Source organism: Vulpes vulpes, unplaced genomic scaffold, assembly GCF_048418805.1.
Source record: "Vulpes vulpes isolate BD-2025 unplaced genomic scaffold, VulVul3 Bu000000795, whole genome shotgun sequence".
In the NCBI taxonomy this organism is placed as follows: Eukaryota; Metazoa; Chordata; class Mammalia; order Carnivora; family Canidae; genus Vulpes; species Vulpes vulpes.
The window spans coordinates 42,223-66,781 of NW_027325707.1; the positions used below are offsets into that span (position 1 = coordinate 42,223).

The window sequence follows — 24,559 nt, forward strand, 5'->3', positions numbered from 1 at the left end:
CTGCTACTTGCTACTATACCCAAGAATGCAGAATCTCCTTCCACATAGAGTCCAGAGAAAGGCAAAGAACCAGGGAAGGCAGAGCACCTTTACTCACCTTTTCTGGCCACTTGCTCCACCTGGCCCCTATTCCAAGTTCTAACACCGTTCCTGCTTACAGAAAATGGTGGCAAGCAGTGAGCCAGCTGCCACTATCCCTGTGGTATTAATTTCCTGCCTCAGACTTTCAGTACCATGGATAACAACTCCTCCCCGCAGTCCCCTCCGTCACCAAGAATCCTGTTTAGTGCTCATCCTACCCCCTGGTTCTCCTAGACTTCTTACTTCAGGGAGGAGGCAGGTTATCATTCTGTTGTCCTTGGCCAACTCTGGCCAGTGATAGGTCCTACCACTGTAGTGAGAATTCACCCCCCAAGCCCGTCAGTTCCTTTGTACCTCTTTCACCATTCAATACCTCAATAACCAAGTCTTGCACAGGTAGTAGGATAAGGAGTGCCAGAATAAGATGATGGCCCTTTTGTTCCAGCCTTCCCTGTATCTTCCCTCGAACTTCCCTTTGCTTCTAGGCATTTGGCAACTTCTACCTTACTTTTCAGTCACAAATAAAATACATATTTATTGGAAAACATCCATGTGTAAGTGACCCCGTTCAATTCAAACCTTGTGTTGTTCAAGGGTCAACTGTATATACACACACATATACACACATATATTTGTATAAATGTGACTAGAAAGAATATTTTATTTAGAGAATAAAGTGAAGACTATTATTTTAGAGAGAACATGAGCAGGGGGGAGCTTAGAGGGGGAGAGGGGAGAAGAATCCCCAAGCAGACTCTGAGCTGAGTGTAGGGCCCAATGCAGGGCTCAATCTCATGACCCTGAGATTATGACCTGAGCTGAAAACAAGAGTCAGATGCTCAAACAACTGAACCATTGAAGCACTCAGGTACCCTGAGTGAAGACATTTAACTTTATTTACTTTAATTCAGAATTTTTGAAATAATTTAAGATAGAGTATCTTTTTTGAAGGTTTATTTATTAACATCCTGCAGAAAATAAAGTATTAGAGAATTACTTATTTAGGTGTTCCTCTGTCCTTGGAATAAATATTTATTGCTAGATCAAAAAAATTTTCCACCATCAAACATCTTCATGATTTTATGCCAACAAACCTTCAATGTGGAGTCCAGAAGGGACCTAGGCATCTCCCTCTGCTGTAGATCAGGCAGAGGGCTCCACGTTAGCCAGTACTCTGGATTTGTAGTCACAGTACTGCTCCAAAAAGACCCAAACATGGAATTAAATAAGTCAGACCACAACGAAGTAATTTCTTCGGTAGACACCTAGAGATAAATAGATAAGAGGATATCTGAGAAAAATTCCATAAACCGAGTTATGAGGTTTCTGTCTTATAACTCATCTAAAATTAACATGGGTCTAAAGGTGTTAATTCTAATGTCCCTGATTTTCTGCCACCCTGGTCATCTTGGTTAAGCCACTTATTAATGATAATTTTATAAAACTGAGATCTGCTTTTATGAGGTACAGGAGGAAATATAAGTGAATCACATGAATATAATATCAGCAAAACAGATAAATGAATAGAGCATCATAAAAAAATTAAGGTTGTACTAATGAAGTTATATTAACTGTAGTTTACCACTACTCACATTCAATTCTTGGGGGAAAGATTAAAAACACCCACTATGTTTTTGCACAAACAATAAAAATAAGCAAATATTTTAGCCTCATTTAACTGGAAACCAAATAAAATGATTCTAGGAAGAGCTGGGAAATACACAGATAATTACTGCAAAAAAACACTCAAAATTCTCCCCCTCTGAAAGTTAATTCAAGTAAGATTGGAGTTTTGGACATAAATAAACCATTCTGCAACCAGTCTGTCACAATAAGTCTAACTGGGTCATAGTATAGAGGTTTATTTCCCTTTTGATTTTGGTTTTTACCTTCTGATGGTGCAGTAAGGACCAAAGGTCTCGAAGCTCTTGCGGAGCAACTGGTGTGTGCTTAAGACAAAATGTGATGTGATGACTTATCTCCTCATCTATCTGGGGTTGCTGATTTTTGCTGGATCTGTTCCACAAATAAAGAGGAAGAAAGGATGGGCTGTTGGCTATCAATAAAGTGCTAAAAATCTATTATGTATGGGAAGATGGAACACACAGAACTTATAGTGCATCTATTAAAAAACAGATAAGCAATTCTATTGGAATAATACCCAGTAACTTGTAGAGGTGGAATCAAAATAGGCAAAGAATCAGTGGCAACTGACTTCTCTTGTTGTCTTTCAGTAACTAGTCCCCTTTAAGTCTGTACTTTGTTTCACATTAGGATACAGAGAATAATCAAACAAGAAAAAAAAGTCCCCCAGAGGAAAATGGCTTACCTTCTTAAACAGGCCTGTGTCATAAAATTAGCTACCACTTTGTACTGCCAAAGCATAGCCAGGTACTCCATTGCAGGCCACAACTGAACACTCCTGGTAAGCTGGATTAAGGAGGTAAAGTCTGGTTGGAACACGGAGGAAGCTTCATTGTGCTTTTTCTCCAGAAAACCAAATGAAATTCCTTTGGCTTTTAGTTCTAAACAATGAGCATTCACAAGATTCTTCAACTCATCTGGACAAAAAGACACATGCAACATTATAGCATAGTGATAAACAGAACAGGCTTAGATTCCCAACTAATCATGTGACTGTGAGCTTAAACTGAGCTTGAGTTTTGTACTTGTAAAATGATGTTATTAATACCTGCACAATTCTGATGAGAGAATTACATAATATATGTAAAGTTCATCTCTATGCCTGGCACTTATTTAATTGTAGTTATAGCATACAAAAAGAGGAAAGAAAAAAGAAAGTGAAACAGAGTAAAAAGAAAATCTAAGGGAAAAACTTAAAACGTATTGGCTACTGGGCAAGAGATACTCCTGGAACACCTGTCAGTAGGTTAAACTCCAGAGTATATTACCTGGATTGGCATCTTCCAGAATATTAGCTCTGAGGACCAATCCCCAGGCCTGCAAGAGACGTTTTTTAAAAGTCCATTCAGAAGCAACCACTTGGAGACGATTAATGTCTTCCCACCATCCACTTTCCCCAAGGGCAGGCATCCGCTCCCTTATGGCAAGCGCTTTGTTAAGGATTTTCAACTGAGAAAAACATTCCACCACCAGCTTGTTCTGAAACAACAAAACCCAGGAGAACCTACTTATAGAGGAGAAATGAGATTCTTTTGAGCAGTCTGTTCACATCTAAGAAAACATTTTAAATATTTCCACAGTGCTTCTAGAAAACATACAGTTTGTTTACCCCTGCTGCTCTCAGATTTTACAGTAATAAAGTTAAAACACCACCCAGACTAATACTGTCAACAATAAGCAAGATGTTAACACTTAACAAATCAGTTAATCGTATTCAGTGAACACTTAGAAGTTAAACATTTAGGCAAGGATAAGTCTAGTTGAATGGCAGGCCTCATGCTCCAGGCGAACTTCAGAAGAGGTCAGATCTTTGTGTTTACTACATGTTTCTTAATTATACCTTAAAAGGAAATGGTCGTCCCAGGAACTTCTGCAACTTCTTTATACCAGTGAAGCCACCAGTCGGGCTCCCCAAGCAATTCTGAATATGTTCTGAGACCGTCTGAACCTCTTTGTAGTATCTTTAAAGGGGAAAAGAGCAGAGGGAAGTAAGGAAAGGCGGAAATGCTGGATAGTAGAGACATAGTAGAGATATCATTTACATTTGATTTACATTCACCAATAGGCCAACGGAATAAACCAAAGTAAAGCAAGAAGAAAAGTTTCAACTCCAAACCCTTTTCTCTTTATTATCATAGATGTACATACTGACATCATTACTCTAAGTATGACTCTTACTTGTCTTCATGGTTCATTAGGAGGTGGGGGATTTGACGGACCAAATGTTTTAAAACCCAGTGCCAGTGCAGGGCAAGCAGGGCCAAGCCCGGGGTATCCACTTTTACTGTGTCAGCCACAGTCCAAAACCGGTCCCGCCACCGCACAGAATCCAAGATCTAAAAACAAAGTAAACCAAATTACAAACATTTCTCAGTAAAAGACACAAGAAACATATTTCAATTGATGATGACTAAGAAGGCTTAAGTGGATTAAAAAATAAATTAAAATTCCACTGTTCTTCAAGAGGTGAATGGATTGTAGTACATACATTTGATGGAATATTACTTGGCAATAAAAAAAGGAATGAACTGATACGAAACAATCTGGATGCATCTCAAAATAACTGTTTTGAGTGTAAGAAGCCAGACAGAAAAGTATAATGCATGACTCCATTTATATAAAATTCTAGAAAACACAACTGATCTATAGGAACCAAAAGCACATTAATGGATGTTCGGGTGGGGGGAAGGGAGAGAAAGGGAATACAAAAGAACATGAAGGAAGGCTTGAGGTTATTAGGTATGTTCACTATTATGGAATGGCTTCATAGACATATACATGTCAAAACATAAAATTCTACACTTCAAATATATGCTACTTATTATGCTAGTTATATACCCATAAAGTTCTAGAATATGTATATATATATATTTAAAACTGTTAAGAAATATTAAATTTCTCAAGTAATATTGGGCATATAATAACACTGTAGTTCATTTCACCCCTAAGAATCTGAAATATTTCTCTTAGCACAAAAATAAAAACATGAAGTACATTTCCTCACCTTAATGACAATGGCATCAGACACAACCCCCTGAGAGGACTGTACCCAGAGCAGGATTAGTGCATCACAAAGTTCAAAAAAAGCAGCAAGGTTGACCACAATTTCATGGGGCGGGCTGTGATAGCTCTCTGGATCTTAGAGTTGACATAAATAAGAACATTTAATCAGATTTAAATTAATCCCTGGATATTATCAAAATCAACTGTAACATGCAACTTAACTGCATCTTTAGTACAAAGGTCAATTTTGAAAGGTCAAAATTGAAAGTAAATTCTTAGCCTACTATTAAACTTAGCAAATCAGGTATGCATATCTATAGAAGTTCTTAATGTCTTAATGAAAAATGAAAATTTTAGAGCAATAATGCAGATTTTATAGAAGTACTTGTTTAAATACAAAACAAATCGAAGTGTATGTATGTTTGAAAGAATAGACAGCACAGAGGAGAAGATACAAATGAATGTACTATTAACAATAACTCCTTCAAAGACAGACTTCTATTTTTATGCTTCAATATAGTCCAAATTTTCTCTGACGATCACAGATATATTTTCAATTTAAAAAATAAAGGAAGAATGAAGAAAGAACCTATAGCCAAATAGTTAGGAGCATGAACATTTTGAGCCAACAGATCTAGATTTCAAATTCTAGCTCTATTACTTGCTAGAGATATGACCATGAGCATCTCTATACATCTTTCTCCTCTTTCACAGCATAGGACCTACACCATGCAAGGTTGCTATAAAAAGTTAAGTGAAATCAAGAACATGTAACAAAGCAGTTGGTCATTATTACTGAATAAATTAGGCCACCAAATCAAAAAGAATCAGAAAACGGCAGCAGCTGCTGAAGGTCTCTTACCTTTAGAGACATTCTGTGATCAGATGCATAACTCAAGAATACAAAAGGTTAAACTTCTTACCTTTATGGAATTCAAAGGACATTCTCAAAACACTATTTCTTAGCTTTTTGCCACCAATGGAAACCAAATTTGCTTCAGTAAAAATCCGTTTTTCCCGGTCAAGATATAGGATTGTCCTGAAATGAGATCAATAATATAACAAATATTATCAGTTATTGGTGTATACTACTTGGCAATCACATCCTCTAACTGCTAAAATCTTGAGAATGCTTGGAACATCAATCTCCTTCAACCTGTCATTCACTTCCAACCCCTGCAAATTCTGGATTGAAGAGATGGAGGTGAAAAGTGATGATGACTGAGTTGGGGGTAGGGGTGAAAATGGGGAGGACAGATGGCTGGGAAAACCTGCATTTAGGTAAACTGCCAGGCTTTACTGTGACCTGACAAACGGCACTATCAACTCTTAAGAGCAGCCAAAATAAAATTAATCTCCAGTGTTAGAAGTTAGCTGGGGAGGCAGAATGGGGAAGCTACTAGGAGGGGGAGACAAGAGGGCCTTTGAAGTGCTACTTCATACCACATGCATGAGTTCATTTTGTGAAAATCCATCGAAACCAAATATACTCATTATTAAGTGTACTTTTCTATAATGTACATTATACCTCAATTACAAAATTAGTTTTAAAAATGTATTACATTGCTTTCATGAAGATGGCACCAAAGGCAAAGAAGGAAACCCGTGCCCCTCCCAAAGCCAAAGCCAAAGCCAAAGCCAAAGCAAAGGCTTTGAAAGCGGTGCTGAAAAGCATGGACAGTCACAAAAAAATAGAAGATCCACATGTCACCTACATTCCAATGACCCAAGACCCTGCGTCACAGAAGGCAGCCCAAATATCCTCAATGAGTGAGTGCCCCCAGGAGAAACACACCTGATCACTATGCCATCATCAAGTTCCCCCTGACTCCTGAGTCAGCCATGAAGAAAACAGAAGGCAACAACACACTTGTGTTCACTGTGGATGTTAAGGCCAATAAGCACCAGATCAAACAGGCTGTGAAGAATCTCTATGACACTGATGTGGTCAAGGTAAACACCTTAATCAGGCTTGATGGAGAGAAGAAAGCATATGTTCGACTGCCTCCTGACTATGATGCTTTGGATGTTGCCAACAAAATTGGGATCATCTAAACTGAGTCCAGCCAGCTATAATTAAATATAAATTTTTTCACTATATTAAAAAAAAAAGTATTACATTACACTGATAGTCAATTAAAAAAATAATGCTGGCCATTGTATTAAATGTGAGGAAAGACCAGCCTATGAAACAATTAGATAAATTTGTATGTTGAGTGTGTAGGTGAGCGTACAGGTGCTACATATTTCTCCAACATGGGAAGTGATGTGTAAGGCTGAGGAAAGGACCTGTGAAAGAATGAGCAGGTGAAAATGGGAGGAGCTGCTGCAAATCATGAATAGAAGACAATGGAAACATGACTATCCTATGATAAAGGATTAATTGCAAAATAAAGACAACATTAACGTTAAGCTGATATATCTCTAAAAGCATCCTATTAAATTATTAAAAACTTGCAAAATTTACAGGCATTTTGACACCAGAGCCAGAATTACTTGAATGAGCAGAGAGCATAAAGGAGAAGCAGCAATGAAGGAAATCCCACCTAATATCCACCACTTCTCGGGTTCAGAAGATTAAACACATGTAAGCTAAACTTGACAGAGTTTAGAAAAGGTATAATCTGTAAAGCTATATTGTACAATGAGGTAAACAGTGCTCAGAATATCAGGCTTCACCTACTTGTTCGCAACAGACTCTAAAAGGGCAAAGAGCTGCTCAGGCTGGTCTGTTTGTGGATCAAAGTCCATTGAATTTCTAATGATGTCCAAAGCCTGCATATTCCATCGGGGATCCAAAAGAATCACAAATTCATCTGGTGAAAATATAAAACAAAAAGTAGAATTTTGGAGTTAAACTCTTTGCCTAGAAAACTTCAGTTGAAGATTTTTACTATCTTAATTTGATCATATTCAGTTCTGATGGGGAAGGGACAGAATAGGAAAATTGCTAGTTTCAGCCCACAGCATTAGAAAAGTAAAATCCAACTGCTTTTACACTTTCCTTTCTAAATGCAAAATTTCTACTAGTCCTGAAAATTCATTCCACTGCAGGATATAAAGTAATCTCTCTGGAACATAAGCATTCCAACCAATACAGTCACTTGCTCCAAAAACAATTCATGAGCTTAATGACCCAATCTGCTGTCATTAACTTCAAAAAACTAGCTTACGGGGTGGGAAAATGAATAAATATGTCTCATTATTTGATTTCAATACGGAAATCAATTCAAGGAGCACTTGGGTGGCATAGTTCAGTGTCCAACTCTTATTTCAGCTCAGGTCCTGATCTCAGGGTCATGGGACCTGTGTCAGATCCTGTGCATGCATGGAGTCAGCCTGAGAGTCCTCTCCCTCTACTTCTCCCCCTCTTCTTTGAACTTGCAAGCACAGATGCACTCTCTCTCAAAAATAAATAAATCTTTAAAATACATACACACACAAAAAAAAAACCCTCAAGATTATTTTATTATTTAAAAAAGCCCTTTCTTTATAATCAGAGAATGTGGCATCTGCTGCTTCTTCGGCTTAAACTTGGCACCTCTTCTGTAAGGCAGCAGTGATCAGATCTGACTTTTCTCCAGAGGCTGTGAGAACTCAAAAAAGGGAGGCAAAACAAAACAAAGGTAACATAAACTTCAAAGCGGCTGGGTAGGTCAGTGGAGCACTTCAAATCTTAAAGGTATCTACCATCTGAAGAGGGTACCTGCACCCCAGTGTTCATAGGAGCAATGTCCCCTATGGCCAAACTAGGAAAGAGCCCAGATGTCCATCGACAGATGAATGTATCGGATAAAGAAGATGTGGTATATAGATGTATACAATGGAATACTACTCAGCCACCAAATAAAGAGAAATCTTGCCACTTGCAATGACATGGATGGAGCTAGAGGGTATTATGCTAAGTGAAATAAGTCAATCAGAGAAAGACATATGATCTCACTGATATGTGGAATTTAAGAAACGAAACAGAGGATCATAGGGAAAGAAAGGAAAAAATAAAACAAGAGAGGGAGACAAACCATTAAGAGACTCTTAATCACAGGAAACAAACTGAGGGTTTCTGGAGAAGAGGAGGAAGGGGGAGGGAATAACTGGCTGATGGACATTAAAGAGGGCATAGGACATAATGAGCACTGGGTATTATAGAAGAATCACTGACTTCTACTTCTGAAACTAATAATAAAGCAATTTAAATTCAATTAACATATAAAAACTTTAAAAATAAATAATAGTAAATAAAGGTTATCTACTATACAGTAGACTAACAAATGCCTACTGTGAACAGCAAAGTACATGGAGGGAACTCACATTCCAAAGTCCAGTAAGACTACATGATCCAAAGCTATACACTTGAAAAGGAAGATGAAGGCATACCTACTATGTTCCAACAGTGGGCAAATGATACCTGCTAAAAAGGGAAACTGCTACTCTAGAACTATTCCCAAAGACCAAAATTCTTTCATACTTGGGAAAGCATGATTTAGTTCAGCCACAACATGACCAGTACAGGAGTTTTCCCTATTATTTGATTTCTTCCCAAACGTTTACCTGTTACCTTTAGTGTACAAAAGACAACTGGTGTAGCACAAAAGCATCATGCATGTTTTCTTCTAAACCAAATGGCAATGGTATGTTTTGATCAATATCAAATGAAGATAGAGATGGGAAATTAAAAACCTGGTTCTGTGAACATGTCCCTAATTTCTTCATTATGCTTATGAACATAATGCTTATGTTCAACCAACTTCATATTATTCTCTTCAAGTAAAAGAATCTTACTCTAATTAAAAATAAATTCTGGGGGCTCCCAGGTGGCTAGGTCAGTAAAGTGTTTGACTTCCACTCCGCACATGGTCCCAGGATCAAGCCCCAAGTCAGGCTCCCCACTCAGTGGGGACTCTGCTTCTCCCTCTGTCTTTGCCCCTCTCCCCACCTTGTCCTCTGTCTCAAATAGTCTTTTTAAGAAATAAAAATAAAAAAGTTCTGAGTGCCTCATTTGCTTTTTGTTTTTAAGATTTTATTTACTTCTTCATGAGAGACAGAGAGAGAGAGAGAGAGAGAGAATGACAGAGACATAGGCAGAGAAGCAGGCTCCACGCAGGGAGCCCGATGCGGAACTTGATCCCGGGACCCAGGATCATGCCCTGGGCCAAAGGCAGATGCTCAACAGCTGAGTCACCCAGGTGTCCCTGAATGCCTCATTTGATTAGATACCTTGAATGGCTATTTATTTTATCATTATGGTTTTGTAACTTTATATTTAAGGCTTTAAAAAGTTTATTAAGGTTTTGTACCTTCTGAAGTAATTCACACTATATACCCATAGCTTAAAACCCTTTCTGTTAACAACACTAATAAGTAACAGAATGCTTTGAGTGGAAGGGACCCAGAAAAATGAATAGAATTCCCCTATTATTCAAACATAGGCAGTAAGTATGAATGATGGTTTCCAAATGAAGCCAGTTTGTGGCTGAGTTGGGACCACAGACCAGTCTTCCAACTCCCATTTTCTCTCCCTATGTTGTATATCACCATCCTCTTTCAAAGACTAAAGAATAAATGGATAGTTTCAAACAAAAAAAAGTGGAATTTGCATCTGGATACATTGAGTCTTCCAAAATACAGTGTTTATTATAGTGGCAGTTGTGACAGGTCTTTTTCCATGGACTCAATGAACCAATTTCCTAAACTGTGCATTTCCTGAACTCGAAATTAAATCAGGTGCAGTACCTGTTATATTTGGTTGTAATATTTTGATGACATTACTGACCCCAGCTGAGAGAGAATTTGAGTAAAAATTCCTAAGAGATGCAGCACTGGCTTCCAAATGAATCTGTATTGATTCTGTGGAGAAAGGAGAAATAATGTTAATATCTAAAGTGGGGCTGTCCAAGCAAACTTTTTGTAATAATGGAAACATCCTATAGTTGCAGTGTGAGGGCAGCCATTAGTCTTGTGTTAGTAAGCATGTGAAATGTGGCCAGTGCAACTAAGGACTGGATTTTAGATTTTATTTAACTTTAATTAATTTATATTTACATTTTAGTAGCTACCTGTGGCTAGTAGCTCTCATACAGGACAATGCAGATAAAATACAAATTCTCTCTATACAATTTTAGACAGATCACATGCATAATACAATACACATATTCTTTGGCTAAGTTCTCATGGATAGAAGGGTTCATATAAACTCTACTACTTTAGGCAACAAGTTCTACCAACAAATTCCAAGTCCTGTACTTTGCAACCCGTGCAATGTTGTTAAGGTTGGTTTTTCCTCTTAAAATGAAAAAAAAGTACAAAGAAATTAAGCAGGACAACTTAGAATACTGGAACTAAAATAAGTCTCTTAAGCACTTTAAGGCAAATGAAGTTTACCAAAAACAACCTTCCTCAGATAGGATGGTTGTATAGCAGCATGTTAAAAAAATAAGCAGTAATATGATATAGTACATTTTCCTTTTGGATTTGATAGAAAAGTGGAAGACCATGAAATGCTAAGGATTACACAGGGGCAAAGTTTCTCTTAGGACACATCTAAGGGCAGTTACATGCCTTAATGTTTTCTAACAGCTATACAAATAGTAAGGCCAGGTAACAAATTTATTGCTAGATCTCCCAGATACAATTTTAAGTGTCCTCACAGGATAATACAGCTACTGAGGCACTAAAATAGTTTATTTATGCACTTATTGTACAAATTAAGCTTTTCAACTCACCCAACCCCTGTGGTATATTCTTGGCTAAATGATAAAGCCATTTAACTCTGAGCATCCAATCTTGATTGGTTGCTCGTTCTATAAGCAATTTAACAGCCATGGCCAGAACTTCTGGTTCATCAATCCAGTAAGTATCCACTTCGACTGAACTGAATTTCAAGCTCTCAGGGTTAGGAGACTGCATAATTTTCTCTAAATCGGGTAAGGTAAGAGGCTGAATCCTGAAATTCATTAGAAAAATAAGGCAAAGTCAGTACTAGAATGAACTTTCATTTTACATTTCAAAGAACCAGGAAAATAACTTTACAAATAACAGATCAAAGAAGTAATAGGGAAAATATTAGTCCCTTTCAAAGGAGAATAATTAAAACATATCTAGTGAATAATAAATAGGGAGCAATATTACAATGAACAAGGAAACTATAACAGCTGGGTAATAAATGACCATATAACATTCCGGTCAAACATGTTGGGTCATGACCACTACCATCAAAAAAAAGTCAAGATGCCAAAGAGACACAAACTCAAGGCTCCACTAACCTGGCCCAGCTGCTGGTTTTCATGCTCATCCTGTTAAGGCAATATACTAAGATCTGTCCATCACTTCGGACTACAGACAGGTGAGAGTCTTCTGTAGCAAAGAGAGCTGAGGGCAGAGAATCTGGCCACAGGCCCATAGCAAGGATGGAGTTACCCCAGGTTTCATGTGCTCGAAGAGAAAAAACATGTTTCTCCAGTAAAGCCTGTGCAAGCTGGTAGGAGATAAAAACACACAGGCAACATCTAAGTGCTATTACCAAAAAGTAGAAGAGGAATAATAGTTTTCCAGGACCTTTGTGATCATCCCACAACTCTCATCAGTCTTCAATTTTCAACACTACAAGCTAAATTCCACTTTGCCTAAAGACAGTTAAGTTTCAAAGAATATTTACATTTAACCTATTTTCCAGAAAAGTACTTAGATACCAGGTCTCTACTACAGAGTAACTGAAGTGCTCCACTCTCAGTTCATTAAAGTCACCATCAATAAAAGGAATTTCCCCCATCCAAATAATGCAAAGTGTTATAAATGAGAAAGCTGTTTGAAATACTTCATGGTACCTTCCGGTTTGCTGGTGAATGCTGGGAGCAGACATATGCTTCCCAGCATACTTCAGAAAAGGCTCTGTCTAAACTCAGCCCTCGCTGTAGGTACTGCACAATGAATAAGGCTGTTTGAATTAGAGTTGAAATAGAGGACGTTGGAGAACCTATAAAGAAAAAAAATATTGCCATCTATGGGCAACAGATTCTGCAAAATCTCCAATGAAAATAGAGAAATTCATCTTCTCATCAAACTTTGTTTCATTCAATCCACCCACTTACCTTAGAAAGCCTTCTAAGTAGAATCTAGAGTCTCACCAGCACACTATGGACTTGTAAGAACATTCATATTCCTTCCCTATCTTGTCTCCCTCCCTCCATTTCTGGCTGTCACAAACATACTGCAGGAAAGTGAAAACTACAAGTAGGACAAAGCCTGGTCATTTATTATCCTTAATCTAAAGTTGACAAACGCTGAAGTAGCAAAATGAGCATGGCCTCATAAAGGACCATGCACTTTAAAATCCAACAGAACTACATTCAAAGCCTCACTGTTTGGCTTTGATGAGTTATTCAACCTCTCTGAACCCTATTCTGTAACACGAAAACATGCCATGAATTAATGTGAAAACTAAAAAACCAACAGACATTGTACCTAACACATAGCAGTTACTCAATATACAGCATTTATCATTACCTTTGTTATTATTCTTGCTTGTTCCTGTATATTTGGACAGATAGGTTTTATTAGAAGAAATAACACCTGTCTGTTTTAAGCAGTTCAAAGTTCCCTCTTTATTCTATCTTCAAAAGACTCAATGACCAGATAAAAGGGATAAACTTTACAAATTTTAGTGCCTAAAGCAGTATTCCTTAAGGTAAGAGTGTCTGAATGAATCTACCAGAATCATCTGGGGAGCTTCTTTAAAATACTAATTTCTGTGTCTCACCCAGATTTACTGAACCCAATCTCTTAGGGGGAAGATAGGCATCAGCACATCTCTATTTTTAACAGACTTTTCTGGTAATTCCTATTTGTATGTACACTAAATTTAAGAACTCCTAGATTAGCAGTCAAATGAAAAAACATATGAATTTCTAGAAGAATAAAACTCTGCAGAGGTCTGTAAGTCAAGCACCTTACCTACTACAGTGCTTTGGATCTCTGTGTGTAGAGCCAAGAGGCTATCACACACACTATCCCCCACCAACCCAAGGCTGTGCAGCAGAACTTTCAGATCCAGGTCATCTGGGATGTTTCCATCCCCTTCTCCTGAAATGTAGATTTCAAGTCCACGATTCCTCATAGCTCGGGATATTTCTCCATGAACAGGATCCATCGAGAGAAAAAGTCTAGCAATTCAAAGGGAAAAAAAATTAAAAATTAAAATCATTGCAACCAATGATGCAGCTCAGCAACAACTGATGAGGGCAAATCCTATGTGTTAGAACTTCAGGGAGTTTATCGAGGGAGATACCATTAACTAAAACTCTGCTATTTTCATCTATATTCTATCTTTTAGTGCCAAAATACACCAATATAGCAAAATCAGTTTCTCTAAACCTATTCTCCTTAGAAACTGTTTATCCAATGCACCTTTAATGCTGAGAATATAAATTCTTTCAGATAGTCCCCAAATCAGACAGTGCTAATTCATCATTCTAACTCACCTACAGAGATCAGAAAAGGGAGCAGTGTATTCTCCTGAAACAATTACCTTCATATATGTCTAGCAACATCTCCATATAGCCAACATCTCCAAAGCTAAACAGTGGATTCCCTGCTAACCTTCCCATGTCAAACCTGCTCCTTTGCCAGTCTTTCCTTTCTCAATAAATGGTTCCCATATTTACCAATTACCCAAGCCAAAATCTTGTATAAAATCCTTGCTTCCTCTTTTTTTTCAACCCACACATCCATCAGAAAGTCCCACTCAGGGATCCCTGGGTGGCGCAGTGGTTTGGCGCTTGCCTTTGGCCCAGGGCGCGATCCTGGAGACCCGGGATCGAATCCCACATCAGGCTCCCCGTGCATGGAGCCTGTTTCTCCCTCCGCCTATGTCTCTGCCTCTCTCTCTGTCTCTCTGTCTCTCTGTGACTATCATAAATAAATAAAAATTAAAAAAAAAATAGTTTAGAAAGTCCCACTCATATGGCCACCCTAGTCTAAGCTATCATATCTCTTGCCTGAACTACTGCAAAAAACTTGTGATCAGTCTCCCTGCTTCTACCCTTTACCATCATCCCACAATAGGGACCTCACCTCTCTTATTTTTTTATTATTATTTTTTAAAGTAAGCTCTGTGCCCACAATGGGGCTTGAACTCACAACTCCAAGATCAAGAGTCACATGTTCTACCTACGGAGCCAACCAGGAGACCCCTCTTGTTTACTGATGTGATCCCAGAGTCTGGCAAATAGCAAAGCCTAAATAAATATGTGCTAACTGAACCAATAAATGGGTGAATATACTTATAACTGGATGTATAAATAAAACATGTAAGAAGGTCCTACTTATTTGAGGCAGTCAGATTCTTAAGCAGAAACTTAAGAGGCAAGAATACCTGAAATTGGGATTTGGTGTTATGGTGGGAGTGGATCCATCTATCATCCCCCTCTCACTAAGAGTGAGAACACCTCCAGGTTCAAGCAAAGCATTCAAACGATCCAGCACCGATGGGCTGCACAAAGAGAATTCAAATACAATGGTGACAGTTTGACACGCTGCACTGGTTCTATTTTCCTTGCACAGGCCTCCTACTGCTCCTGACTCAGGTCGTCCTTAAGCATAGACCACTCCCCCCATATAGAATTGTGCTCTCTCTCCCTGTCCAGTCCCCTTTTCACTCCCAAAGGCATTCTTTCCAGAAATTTACAAACAGTAAATATGCAAAATATTTGTTAAATAAGTAAATGAAATTAAGGAAAATTGTTCCATGATCTATAGCTCTTTCTTTTTTCTTTCTCCATCTCTCCACTTCCTAACATTATCAAACCAATTTGAAGACACCTGGATTTCTATTCAAACATTCTGAAAAAATCTCCAGGTAGAGAAACTCATCATCTTGACCTGGAATAGTTTCTATTATGCTGTGTACTACGGAAGTTTTACGATGCCTTTTTCCTTACTTCAGAATCAAAGCAATACACACTGATGCACATTTACTAAATGTCTGGCCTGTAAAAGATCGCTATTTCAAAAATTTGACCTCAAGAATGACCCTAACAAAAGGAGTATTTTCGATAGTAAATAAAAAGGTCTACCTCAAAAATGGTTGGAAAAGTAACCCAATTGTGTTAGCCTTCAGCTCAGTTCAAAACAGTCATACAAAACTAAAATCTTGAAACTAATGACCTTTGTTCACCACAGGAATATGTATCTAGTTAACAATGGGTTCAAAATACCAGAGCTTTCAACTGGGTTTCTACTTTGACAAGCATATCTCAAATATCAATGTTGCGATTAAGCAGAAGGTCCTTACTTGCAGAAGTTAACATTGTCCATCAAAAGCCAATCTCCAGACTTCAGAGCCCGAACAAACATGCTGTCAACCCATTCAAATGTGCCATGGCTGTGGCCACTGGTGGACTGCAGAAGCTTCACCCCAAAATTTCGGAACTCTTCCACAAGTTTGGCAAATTCTGAAACGTCACAGCCATAGCATTTATTTTCAAACTGGGACAATAAGAAAACCAACAAAAGAAAAAAAGCCCTAAGAGTTTATTAAAAGAAAATTGGAGGGCAGCCTGGGTGGCTCAGTGGTTTAGTGCCCGCCTTTGGCCCAGGGTGTGATCCTGGAGACCCAGGATCGAGTCCCACATCAGGCTCCCTGCATGGAGCTGCCTCTCCCTCTACCTGTATATCTGCCTCTCTCTCTCTGTGTGTCTTTCATAAATAAATAAAATATTTTTAAAAAGAAAGAAAATTGGAAACTTCTGACCCAGGTTTTTTAAAAAGATTTATTTATTCATGAGAAAGAGAGAGAGATGCAGAGACACAGGCAGAGGGAGAGGCAGGCTCCTTGCAGGGAGTCCGATGAAGGACTCGATCCCTGGAATGGGATTGCGCCCTGAACCAAAGGCAGACGCTCAACTGCTGAGCCACCCAGAAGTCCCTGGCCCTAGTGTTTAAAGTTTTGTAATAGAGTATAAATAAGAAGGGTTTTTTTGTTTAAACAAAACAGGTAAAAAAAAAAAAAAAAAGAAAAGAAAAGAAAAGAAAAGAAGAAAAGAAAAGAAAGAAAAAAAAGAAAAGAAAAGAAAAAAGAAAAGAAAAGAAAAGAAAAATTAGGGCTGGTGGCAGAAAATATTTTTTAATGCCTTTCTGAATTAATGGCTAGGTAGAGGGAACTCAAAGGTGATAGTAAAGGTAAATAATCTTTGTTATAATTTCTTAAATGGCATAAGGAGAATAATGCCTCCCACCTATTACCGCATTTTTATCAAATGAAAGGACACTAAAAATTGGCACAATGAAAATCAACGCCATTAAACTAGACTTTCTTTATAATGACGATATCATACGATTATAGTAACAACTGGTATTTATTTGCTTAGTGCTTAAACGGCCCATGCCAAAAACTTTTCAACTGCTCTTTTTTTTTTATTGGAAGTTCTCGTAGGACTCTTGTTCATATCACCAAGTATTATGCATTGGACTCCATGAGGAATAATAAAGTTTAGACTTTACCTCCACTGTTAACCACCTAAAAACTGTATCAAATATATGAAACAACTGCTTTCAAACACTGGCCAACAGCAGAGGGCTGTGACACCTAAGGAAAGGAAGCCCTATAATTTCACTTGATTTCTGCCTGGAAGCAATTTCAGGATCGCAAAGCAAGGAGAGGGAACTCAAACATACCACAGAGGTCTCAGACAGACTGGAAACAAACCTACCACGTTGAAGCAAACAGGAAAGGCTGAGAAATATTCTCACCATAAACCCCATCTATAGTGCTGTGTGACCCACAACTTGGAAAAGCCTGAAAACGTGGAGCTTCTCACTATGGAACAAAAGGTTTGAACCAGGGATCCCTGGGTGGTGCAGCGGTTTAGCGCCTGCCTTTGGCCCAGGGCGCGATTCTGGAGACCCGGGATCAAATCCCACGTCGGGCTCCCAGTGCATGGAGCCTGCTTCTCCCTCTGCCTGTGTCTCTGCCTCTCTCTCTCTCTCTCTCTCTCTCTCTGTGTGACTATCATAAATAAATTTTTTAAAAAAATTTAAAAAAAAAAAGGTTTAAACCACACATCAGGAATCCCAACTTCTAAAACATGAACCTGAAAGGCAAGCCCTCAAAACATCTATCTTCTAAAAGCAACAGGGTCGCATCCCAAGAATACAAGATTGGGATCGGAGAAAGGGCTCACACACACTCAGACTCATCCACCCCAGGGCACAGCTAAGAGAGACAGCTAACTGCACCCAGACTCAAAGTGAAGGAGGCTTACCTGGTTGTATGGAAGACACACCTGAGAAGCAAGCACCTAATATAACATATACATCCTAGAGCCCGCTGGAACACTATCTGGGGAAGAAGACTGATGGGCACGATCTTTGTGCTCTTCCTTTGTGGTGCTCTAGAGCACCAGTACTTCCCAGAAAGCTTTTTACATTAAGTCTTGGGCTCTGATTTTTATAGCTATCACTCAGGGGATGCCTCTTGATCCTCTGGCTCTGGAGGCCAGGAGAGGTTGAGTTCCTGGATATCATGGAACTGTAATAAGCAGTGTCACCCAGAAATGAGATAGAATTGGTAAATTCTACGAACATTCAAAAAGAATATCAATCTTTCTCAAACAATTCCCCAAAAAATAGAAGAAGAGGAGGAGGGAACTTTTCCAAACTCATTTTATAATGTCAGCATTACCCCGATACCAAAACCTGACAAGGATGCCACAAGAAAAGAAAATTACAGCCTATGGGTGCCTCGCTGGCTCAGTTGGTAGAGCATTCAACTCTTGAGCTTACAGCTGTGAGTTCAAGCCCCACGTGGAGTCTACTTAAAAAAAAAAATTATAGGCTAATATCACTGATAAACATAGATGTGAAGATTCCCAACAAAACAATCAGTAAACTAAATTCAGCAATACAGTGAAAGGATCATACACTACAATCAAATGGTTTTTATTCCAGGGATGCAAGAATGGTTCAATATCTGCAAATCAATGTGACAAAACAAGTTCACAAAATGAAGGATAGGGCAGCCCCGGTGGCTCAGCGATTTAGCGCCACCTGCAGCTCAGGGCGTGATCCTGGGGACCCGGGATCGAGTCCCATGTTGGGCTCCCTGCATGGAGCCTGCTTCTCCCTCTGCCTGTGTCTCTGCCTCTCTCTCTCTCCTCTCTGTGTATTCTCATGAATAAATAAATAAAATCTTAAAAAAAAAAATGAAGGATAAAAATCATATGACCATTTCAATAGATGCAGAAAAAGCGCCTGACAAAATTCAACATCCATTCATGATAAAAACCCTTAATAAAGTGAGTACAGAGAGAATGTGCTTCAACATATTAATATATTACTATATATAGTTTTATTATAACACAGGTAACATCACACTTAGCAACAAAAAGCTGACAGCTTTTCCTCTGAGATCAAGAACAAGGTAAGGATGTCAACTCTCACCATTTTATTCAACACAATACTGGAATTCCAAGCCAGAGCAATTAGGAGAGAAAAATAAACCATCCGAATTGGAAAGGAAAAAGGAAAACTGTCACTATTTGCACATGATGTAACATTACATAGAGAAAACCCTACACCACCACAAAGAAAGAAAAAAAATTCAGTAAACTTGCAGAACACAAAATCAACACACAAAAATTCACTGTGGGGCAGCCCCGGTGGCACAGCGGTTTGGCGCCACCTACAGCCCGGGGTGTGATCCTGGAGACCCGGGATTGAGTCCCACATCAGACTTCCTGCATGGAGCCTGCTTCTCCTTCTGCCTGTGTCTGCCTCTCTCTCTTTCTGTCTCTCATGAAGATAAATAAAATCTTTAAAAAAAAAAAAAAAAAAAAAGAAAAGAAAAATGGTGCTGGGGAAATTGGATAGCAACATACAAAGCCACATATAACTTCTGACTCCTCAAAAACCTAACTAACCTCCTAATAATAGCCACCTTCCCAGCAGCAGTCTATTAACACATTATGCACACTGTATATACTATATACTATATACTGTATTCTTACAATTCTTAGTAAGCTAAAAGATTTTTAAAATATTATAAGGAAAATACATTTATAAATTTTTGGGAAAAAATCCACACATAAGTCAACCCATTCAGTTCAAACGCCATGTTGCTCAAGGATCAACAAAAATGCAGCACTAAGCGCTTAAAATTTCCAGCATCCAATCAAAATTACTAGATGTACAAAGAAAATATGACTTACAACCAGGAAAAAAAAAAAGTCAATAGAACAAACCCAAAAATCAGATAATGAAATTAGCAAAAATGTTAATGCAGCTATTATAAAAAAGCATAAGCATTTAAGATAAATATATTTTAGTTCTCATGTTAATAATATAACTCATGTATCTTCACAGTAATGTTAAGATATAAATATTTACAGAGAAAAATATTTAACCAAAAATAAAACAGAAAAATTGTTTGACACACCTTTTCTCACTCTATTAATACCCCTAAGAAATTACTCAATATGAAAGTGATTCCTAAATAAGCAGTATTTAGAATGAGCTGTGAGAACTTACTCTAAATATTTAAATTTCAACTGAAAGATACATAGAAGAACTAGACTGAAGGCTGTAAGGTCAGAGGATTAGATTCAAAACCTAGTCAAGCCACTTTGTAACTGTACATTAAGCATGGTATTTAACCTCTATGAGCAACCATTTCCATAAGCATAAAATGAAGATAATCTTTCCTTGTAATGCAGTGGTATTGTGAGGTTTAAAAGTAAATTTTTAGGGATCCCTGGGTGGCGCAGCGGTTTGGCGCCTGCCTTTGGCCCAGGGTGCGATCCTGGAGACCCGGGATCGAATCCCACATCGGGCTCCCGGTGCATGGAGCCTGCTTCTCTCTCTGCCTGTGTCTCTGCCCCTCTCTCTCTCTCTCTCTGTGACTATCATAAGTAAATAAAAATTTTTTTAAAAAAGTAAATTTTTAATACAAGACTACCACCCACTTGGAATTCATAGCTCAATGGGAAATTTTATAATATTCACCTTCAAAAAATTTATAAACCAATGTATAACTCCATTAAATATCTCTCACAATTAAATTTGAGTGAATGAGGAAAGGATTTCAAATCTAAATAATGGGCTTGAATTGGGGGAATTGACAAATCAAATCAACAATAAAATCATTCTCCTGCTTAAGAAAGTAAACTATTTGACCCACAGCCATGGATACATTGTTTACAGAGTTAGATGAGAGGAGTCTCACTTCTTTATCTCTAAGGAATCAACCCTTTATAACCAGTAACAGGCTTTGAAAATAAAAGATGACAATCATAGTGACGGACACAATCTATGAGCCTTTAATCTTCCCTAAAAGCATACTCTTCATCACCCAAAAAACTGCACCACAAAATGCGAGGAGATTCCATGTTAACTGAAGATTTTTTTCCACTTTCTATACAAAACTAATAAACACATCTTAATGATCAATTTAGATTTCTATTCTCCCATTTAAATATTTAATTTTGGGGAGTGCCTGGGTGGCTCAGTTGATTAAGCATCTGCCTTTGGCTCAGGTCATGATCTAGGGTCCTGGGATGGAGCCCCAAGTCAGGCTCCCTGCTCAGCAGGGAGTCTGCTTCTCTTCTCTCCCTTCCACCCCCCCAACCCCCCACACACTCATGCTCTCTTGAGCATGCACTCTCTTCAAATAAATAAATAATAATTTAAAATAAAATAAAATTTTAGGGACGCCTAGGTAGCTCAGCGGTTGAGCATCTATCTGTCTTTGGCTCAGGGTGTGATCTTGCGGTCCTGGGATTGAGGCCTGCATCAGGCTCCCTGCATGGAGCCTGCTTCTCCCTCTGCCTCCATTTCTGTCTCTCCCTCTCTCTCTCTGAGTCTCTCATGAATAAGTAAATAAAATCATAACTAACTGAATGAATGAATAAATGTTAATATTTTGAGAAATTACTTAACTAGTTTTAAAAGTCAAGAAAAAAGCCAGTTTACACGTAAATAATTTACTATCATAGATGATTACATACAAGATAAACTATCAAGCTCACTAAATTTCTTTCATTTTTGCTTTATGATAATTCTAAATTATTTTACATCAGCTTCATGTTACTTTCTAAAACAAATATTTTCAAGTTTTCTAAATAACTATTACATTAATTAAAGAATTACAGATAATACCTTATAAATACATTACTACTTATACATGGACACTACATGGACAATACTATCTACATATCTGATACACATATCCAAACACACATACCTGCCTTGGAGTAGGAGTTGATTTTGTTGTTGAGTCGCTGCATAAGCAATAATACTGCTTCCAGCTTGTTGACAATCTCCATCGTGATACCTTTACCAGCATCTCCAAGACACTTGGGCTTATAAGTCAGAAGAAAGTGACTCCAGGCTCGTAGCACTACTTCTGCATCATTAGAACTGATAAGAAGGCTGTCTCTTAACAGTGCCCTTACAGTGCCTTCCACCTTTTCTAGCAGCTGCCTCCATGGCCGTATAAGATCAACCTGAAATTTCCAGAGCATAAACTCATCATAGCCACTGGCCAGAGTCAAAAGAACACTCCTTTAAATTAAAAAAAACAAAACAAAAATTCCTACTTGTAGTCACCAACACAAAAGACCAAGAGTCAGACCACAGCATTATACATGTTTTGACTGAAAATGCAAAGGCAGACTTTACCTGCTCAAATCCACCCAGGAGCTCTGTAGTATCCGTTGCACTGTTCATAGCCATGATCTTTAATGTGTGACCAGTAAGGTGTGCCAGAAGCTGGACCAGGCTGGTCTTGCCCACAGAGGCTGGACCCACAAGGATGACCATCCAGCTCATCTGCACACATTTCATAATAGACTCCAGAGACTGTAATGACTGGTGCAGGAGCAACAGGGGACGGCGCGACAGGAGAGGAACGTAACTACCACGGGAAAGGACAGAGTAGCCCAGCTGAAAAAGACATGCCAGTCAGATTTCACAAGTGTGCCTGGTTGTGGGGGCAGAGGAAATCAAAGAAAAATGTAAAAGAATAGTGGTTTATTCTACATGACTCACCTGAACATCATAAGGAGTGATGTGAAATAGTCTGGTTCCCAAGTATGGGTTGGAACTTGAATTAAACACATCCTTGAACACAGCAATGACCTAAATGAAGATAATACAATCAAAACATGAATCACTTCATCAAATTCTGAGCCAAATCTTCTAGAAAACATGCACAGTCAAGAGATATCACAATACTGTGAATGAACACTAGTCACAATTTCCCTATCCTTTTGATTTTTCTCTTATAGATTACATTTATTTAAATCTTCAGAATGAAAGCAAACTGGAACTCAAGAAAAGAGTAATCACCTAATCTCAAACTATTTGAGATTCCAGTTGAGAATATATCATAAATTAAAGCCATGGATATTATGGCAAATCTATAGATGAAAAATGAATCTGGAAAAAAAAAAGAAAAATGAATCTGCTTTCCTTTTTCTTTTTGTTAAAAGATTTTATTCATTTATTCATAAGAGACACACAAAGAGAGAGGCAGAGACACAGGTAGAGGGAGAAGCAGGCTCCATGCAGGGAGCCCGATGTGGGACTCAATCCCAGGTCTCAAGGATCATGCCCTGAGCTGAAAGCAGAGGCTCAACCACTGAGCCACCCACACCTCCCTGAATCTGCTTTCCTCATTCAAGATACCATCTAAGGGGATCCCTGGGTGGCGCAGCGGTTTGGCGCCTGCCTTTGGCCCAGGACACGATCCTGGAGACCCGGGATCGAATCCCACGTCGGGCTCCCGGTGCATGGAGCCTGCTTCTCCCTCTGCCTGTGTCTCTGCCTCTCTCTCTCTCTCTCTCTCTCTGTGTGTGGCTATCATAAATAAATAAAAATTTTAAAAAAAAAGATACCATCTAAAAAGAAGGTAGAATAGTCTGAAGATTTTGAAGAGCAATGACCATTTTTTGAGCATCTATTATGTGCCAAACATTATAGAAGTGCTTTAATAGATTATTTCTGATCCTTACAGCCTTGCAAGATAGATATCATTTCTACTTTATACATATAGATAGCAGGATTCATAAGAGTTATCGGATTTACTCATGGTTAGTAAGTGATTTATTCCATAATATGATTTTAGCTTTCTAAATATTTATGTAGAATGACAACCATTGCTATTTTTCTGATTATTTACATCAGTTATCCCTTCCTTACCAGAAATACAATTAGAAAACTTGCCAATAGCCCTACTTCTTTCCTTCCTGGATTTCTTTTTAAGAGTAATTGGGGCAGAGAGGATAGCTAGGGATGTGTAAAATACACAATTTAGTCCAGAGTAGCAAGAAAAATTCCGGCCACCCAAAATAAGTACACCAAATTGCATGTTTCTAACAAAGCAGCCAAAACTCATTATCACTGTACACTGGACTAAAGTCAGAAAATAAAATAACAATATTATAAAATAAGTCATAGGACAGAATGTACAGCATGGTGACTATAGTCAATAATACAGTATTGTGTATTTGAAAATTGCTAATAGAACAGGTTTCAAAAGTTGTCATCCAAAGGAAAAAGTCTTTTGTAACTATGTAAGGTGACACGTGTTAACTAGACGTATTGTGATTTCACAAGGTAAACAAATACTGAATCACTGTGTTCTACACCTGAAAATAATGTTTATGTCAGTTATATCTCAACTAAAAAATTTAATAAGAGTTTGACAAACAGGAAATAAAAAAGGTAAAATCATTATCAGTACCAAATGTTGACTAGGGGTCAAAGAGCAGCACAGGAGAAAGTGCTCCTGTCACATACTGCTGGGTCCAGGTACTCAGTGACCTTATATTCTACTCCAAGG

General features: G+C 38.3%; 1 pseudogene; it reads right to left on the bottom strand.

Annotated features, from left to right (window-relative positions):
- Positions 1-24,559, bottom strand: part of LOC112912712 (midasin-like) — a 147,978-nt pseudogene that overhangs the window by 41,526 nt on the left and 81,893 nt on the right.